This window comes from Meriones unguiculatus, chromosome 1 (assembly GCF_030254825.1).
Source record: "Meriones unguiculatus strain TT.TT164.6M chromosome 1, Bangor_MerUng_6.1, whole genome shotgun sequence".
Lineage (NCBI taxonomy): Eukaryota > Metazoa > Chordata > Mammalia > Rodentia > Muridae > Meriones > Meriones unguiculatus.
In genome coordinates, this window is record NC_083349.1 from 103,653,080 (window position 1) to 103,659,010 (window position 5,931).

Here is a 5,931-nt window from a genome sequence, read left to right on the forward strand (position 1 = left end):
TTTAATTAGTTCTGATTGTGAAATAAATTTTGCCCACAAGGCCTCATTGGAAACAATAGACTTACCAGTGAGCAAATTAGTAGTGCCTCACAATACCAACAAAGGCAGAAACTTTAAAGGGACAGATCGAAGAGGCACTGAAGAAGATCCAGCTCAAAATATTGTCATTCCTCAGTGATTGAACACAGGCTGTGGCTGTGCCAGCTTAGGAAATGACATCAGATTCAACACACAGAAGAGAAAAGAAACTTCATTAAAGTCAACCAGGATACTAAACAAATAAATAAGCAAGCAAGCAAAGAAGAAAAAGAAGAAACGGCAGCCCAGGAAAAGGTCAGAAAAAGAGTAGGGGTGAGAAGAAAGTCATGCCTAGAATTGTAACAAGACAAAAGTATGTGACCCCCTAAAAGAAAAGTATAATATTTACATTAAGAAAAACAAAAACATCTGCCTCCTCTGCTGCCATAGTGCCCATGAAAAAGCTGAAAAAGCTTGTGGCAAAGGGGGGCCAAAAAAAAAATGCAGGTTTTGAAATTCACCTTTGACTATGCCCATCCCGTTGAAGATGGATGCTGCCAATTTTGAGCAGTTCCTCCAGGAGAAAATCAAGAAAATCAATGGGAAAGCTGGGAATCTTGTTGGAGGGGTTGTGACCATCAAATGGAGCAAGAACAAGATCACTGTCACCTCTGAGGTTCCCTTCTCCAAAAGGTATTTAAAATATTTCACCAAAAAATATTTGAAGAAGAACCATCTTCAAGACCAGTTGTGTGTTATCACCAACAGCAAAGAGAGTTATAAATTGTGTTATTTCCAGATTAACCAGAATAAAGAGGAGGAAGAGGTTTAAGACACATTGGTCTGGAATGTTTTGTATTAATTCATAAATAAAATTTAGGAACAAAAAAAAAAAAGAAAAGAAAAGAAAAACAAAAACTACATGTGAAAGTATGTGCCTTGTCTGACTTAGGATTATCATTGCTATGGTGAAACACCATGACCAAAATCAAGTTGGGGAAGAAAGGGATTATTGGGTTCACACTTCTCCATCACTAGTCACCATGGAAGGAAGCCAGACCAGGATCTCAATTAAGGCAGGAACCAGGAGACAGGAACTGATGTGGAGGCAATGCAGAAGTGTTGCTTACTGACTTGCCAGTCATGGTTTTCTCAGCCTGATTTCTTATAGAACCAATGACCTCCATTCCAAAGATGGTCCCACCCTCAATGGGCTGGGCCCTTCCCAAAACTTATAACTAATTAAGAAAATGCCTTACAGCTGGATCTTACAAAGTCATTTTTAAATTTTTTTAATTTTTTATTTTTTACAATTCATTCACTTTATATCCCAATTGTAGCCCCCTCCCTCATCTCCTCCCAGTCCCACCCTCCATCCCTCTTTCCCCACCCCCCTCCTCTAGAACACTGAAAGCGGGAGCCCTCCTTCCTTGCTGTCTGACCCTAGCCTGTCAAGTCTCATCAGGACTGCCTGGATCTTCTTCTTCTGTGGCCTGGCAAGGCCCCACTACCAGGGAGAAGTGATCCTTGGTAGGAGGGCATGGAGAAATTAAAGTCTTCATACCTCAGACCTTCATACTCTGATCTAGAGAATTTGTAGACAACCCAGCCACTTTGAAAATCAGATTAGTAATCTCTTAAAACATTAAGTAAAATCAAGGTCAAGGCTCTGTAGCACGATGGGTAACACCTTGAACTTCTATAAGTCATTGTCAGGAGAATAGTGTTATTGCTAGCTTCAACCTGTCAAAATTCAACCAATTAATTCAAAATTGGGCCTGGTCTCCCTGCATCCCAATGAATATTAGTCAGTTTTTCATTACTATAACAAAATATCTGACATAAACAACTTGAAAGCAGGGTGTGGCTTATGGTTCCAGAAGTTTTAGTTCACAGTTATTTGACCCCATTATTTTGGTTCTCAGTTCAGGTCAAATATGATGAAGAGCCAGGCAGGGTGGCACATGCCTATAATCCCAGCACTCTGGGGGACAGAGGCAGGCTGATCTCTGTGAGTTCAAGGCCAGCCTGGTCTACAAAGCGAGTCCAGGACAGCCAGGACTACACAGAGAAGCCCTGTCTCAAAAAAACCCAAAAAATAATTTTTTTTAAAGTCATGGTGAAGGGTGCACAGCAAAACAAAGTTGCTCACCCCTTGCTGCCAAGAGGCAGAGGGGAGATTAGAAGGAGGTAGTAACAAGATACACCTCTCAAAGGCATGCACTAGGGGCAGACTTCCTCCAGCCAAGCCCACCTCCTAGTTTCTACCTCCTGCAAACAATGTCCTAGATCATGAATCCACACATCCCCTTCTCTCTTCCTTCATCCCTCCTTCTCTGCATCCCTCCTTTAAGAAAGCAAAGGCCTAAAAAGAACAGAGAACAGAGGCCAGATCTTCAGGTAACTTCAGTATGCTGGACTAGCGGCTTCATGAAGTGGCTTGAGATAAACAGATGCTTAATATATCTCACAATAAGTGAAAAACTAAGAATAGAATGATGGGGCTACCTGTCTCATACTCCTAAGAAGGGAATGAGAGACCAGGTCCTAATGTACCCTTTAGCCTGTAGGTACTTCAAGAAGATCACACCTGTCTGTAGATTCATGACCACAGGGATGATCTCCATCTATGGTTCTCCTGTATCTCAGAATCTGATCATTTAAATGTGATTTTAAACCTAATTACCTATCTTTCTCTCTCTAACTTGTCCATTTAAGAGTTGGATAAATTTTCTAACCACAGATGGCAGAAAGTTGTGTGATTCCTGAATCTATTACATTAGAAGAGAGAGCATTCAGGTGAGCATGCATCTCTCTTGTATTCCCGCTGCTGACCCCGAGACAGTCCCTAACTGACTACAGGATTGCTTAATATCAACTCTTCACAACACCTCACTGATTGAAATAAAAACAATGAGGACATGACTGCTCCTAAGTATGGTTGAAAAGGTTTACTGTATATGTGTGTGTGTGTGTGTATGGAAGAGCACAGCCAGAGGGGTCTGGAAGGATCCAGACTGAACCAGGCCATGAGTGGGGGAGGTGGAAGAAAGAGAGAGGGAGCAAAAAGGAGTACACCGGAATTCAGAGACCAAGAGATGGTGAACTCAAAATGGCAAGGTTATATTGAGAGACCAAAAAGATTAAAAATTAGCAGCTATTATTAATTAAGGCCTGAACTATGTGGGTGGAGAAGTCTAGTAATGCCCTGAGGGGAAGAGCCACCTTGCTGCGTTCTTTCCCCACCCACTAGAGATACAGTTGCTAGGAAACTGGACCCTCCCCCTAGGGAGGGACACCTGGTCATGGTCAATGGTCTGGGAACCTTCCTATAGCCAATCGATTCAAAATGTAGCATCTTGACCAATAGATGCTTGCCAGGCAGGAATTGCATGCTGGGAAGGACCAGAATCTATAAATCACCCAACTAACCTGGGGACAGTGCACTCAGCTCCCACCGCTTCGGCGGTGGGTGTTGTGGGCCCAAGCTGCAGCTTGTAATTTACAATAAAAAGACCCTCATGTGTTTTGCAACGGAGTCGATTCCTGTAGATCTTTTGGGGGCTCGCGAACTGGGTATAATAATATTAGGAGTCAAAGAATATGGGGAAAGGGAAGTGAAGCTCAGGAGCTGGAGAGGTTCAGGGTAGGGGGCAGGGTGAGAAGTGCTGAGAGGAGCCAGGACTCCATAGAAGTCTTGATGATGATGAGAGGGACTTGCAGCCAGCATCACTTTGATATGTTAAGTACGGACCTCAGTTAGTTTGTCCTGAGTTTGAGACCTAACACTGATCATCTTCTAAGATGTTCCACAAAACCAAAAGTTTTTTTCCATACTTGGCATGAAACAGGAGACTGGTTTTCTGCCCTCTACCAGTCAAACTTAGACAGTCTTTCCTGGCTATTGGAACAGAAGGGACCAACACCTGGGAACCATTTAATATGAGGTTTCCCTGACAACAGGAAGGTCATCAGAGTATACAAACAAGATGTGTGACCCAGAAGTACCAAGAAGGGAAAAGTTTTCTCCTCCTTTTTATTTGTTTGCTTCTTTTGAGTCAGGGTGTTAATGTTGCTCAGGCTGTCCTTGAATTCACTATGTAACCAACGGTGACCTTGAACTCCTGATCCTCCAACTGCCACCCCTATGTCCTGGAATTACAGGAATGTACCACCATCCCTGGGTTCTGTGGTGTCTGGTATCATGAATGTTCTGCCAGCTAAGATATCCACCCACCAGCGCTGAAAAAATCTCTTTGAGGACAAATTAAGAAAAACTTTTTTGACTAAAAGGATAGCTAATCTTAGTATGCTGATCAAAAATGCCACTGATATTCATGATAGAATATATTGAAACTAATTAATGCTGTATCCTGTGTCACTCCAGGTAACATTGCATTTGCATCTGAGAAACAGGAAGCGAAGAGCTTATAAATATTATTTGCAAGCTTCCCACAAGAGAAGTAAAAACCCATAATCGTTGGAATTTTCTAATGTAATAAGAAGAGCAAGAAGATGGGACCGTGTTTACAGCTCCTCTCTGCCAAAGAGAATGAACTAGCATGCACTTTCAACCCTCATTTTGGGAATGGAGTAGGTATAATAAAGCCCAGCACAGCTTGTCTCCACCAGGAAATAAAATGATCATCTGCTTATCCATCATTGACTTCACACAGAGGGATGGCACCAATAAAACCATGATTTTATAGAGCTATGAAGGAAGACAAAGCCCATAAAACTTACCTTACAGTTTTATAGCTTAAAAATATGTCCTTCAGAAAGAGAAATGTTTACAAACGAACTTCGCTCATTGTCTTTTTCCACTCCAAACTATTGTTATTATTTTCACAATATATTCATTGCAAGGATATAGAGGTCAGATTCCAGCATTCCTTAGGATTCCTGTGATTGGAATGTCTTTATTAAGAGGGAAGATGGCAAAGGAGGAGAACTCCCCCTTTCAGTGGACTAGGGGAAGGGTATGGGGAGAAGAAGGAGGAGGGTGGGACTGGGAGGAGTTGAGGGAGGGGGCTTCAATCGGGATATATAATGAATAAATTGTGAAAAAAAATAAAAATAAAGGAGAGGGAAATTCCTTGAGCTTTGCAGTCAAATGGCAGTATACATTTTTACCACTTCGACCAGCCCTGACTCACTGAGGCAGGAAGGCTAGCGAGCCAGAGACCCTAAGCATGGGTTGGGGGATAGTTTGTTTTGTTTGTTGTATTTTGTTTTTCTTTTTCTTCTAAATGATAAGCATTTTCTCCCTTCCCAGTAAGTGGTTCTTCACACTGAATCTTTGACCTTTTAGCCTCTGAACTTTTGTCTGTTCAACCCAATGGAACTTTAACAATGTCATAACCAAGGTGCTCACTGACAGGGAGAGAAGCAGATGAGTCCACTGATGATGGCTGTGCAGCCCACAAGGAGTAAAACAGAATGAGGGGGAGGTGTGGTACGAAATGTGAACAGGTTCTCTCTCTCTCTCTCTCTCTCTCTCTCTCTCTCTCTCTCTCTCTTTCTCTCTCCACACACACACACAAACCTTAGCTATCAAAATCCAAAGCAGAGAAAACAGCAGATTCCGGTGAGGATGAGAAGAATCAGAGCTCTTATTCCTTGCTGATGAGACTCAAAACACAAAGTATAGTGAGAATTTTGTTAGAGATAGCTCAGAGATTAAGAGCACTGGCTGTTCTTGCAAAGGTCCTGAGTTCAATTCCCAGCAACCACATGGTGGCTCATAACCTACAGTCAGATCTGGTGCCCTCTTCTGGTGTGCAAGCAGAATGCTGTATACATGATAAATAATTTTTTTTTTAATTTCAGGATTTGAATTAAAAACAAAAAGCATAGACATGTTATAGGAATATGTTTTGGTTTTGATTCCAGGTGTGAGATAAGGGGCTGCTT

At 42.1% G+C, this 5,931-nt stretch overlaps 1 pseudogene; it reads left to right on the top strand.

Annotated features, from left to right (window-relative positions):
• Positions 1-473: 473 nt before the first annotated feature.
• LOC110562702 (large ribosomal subunit protein eL22-like) lies at positions 474-850 on the top strand (annotated as a pseudogene).
• The last annotated feature ends 5,081 nt before the right edge of the window (positions 851-5,931 follow it).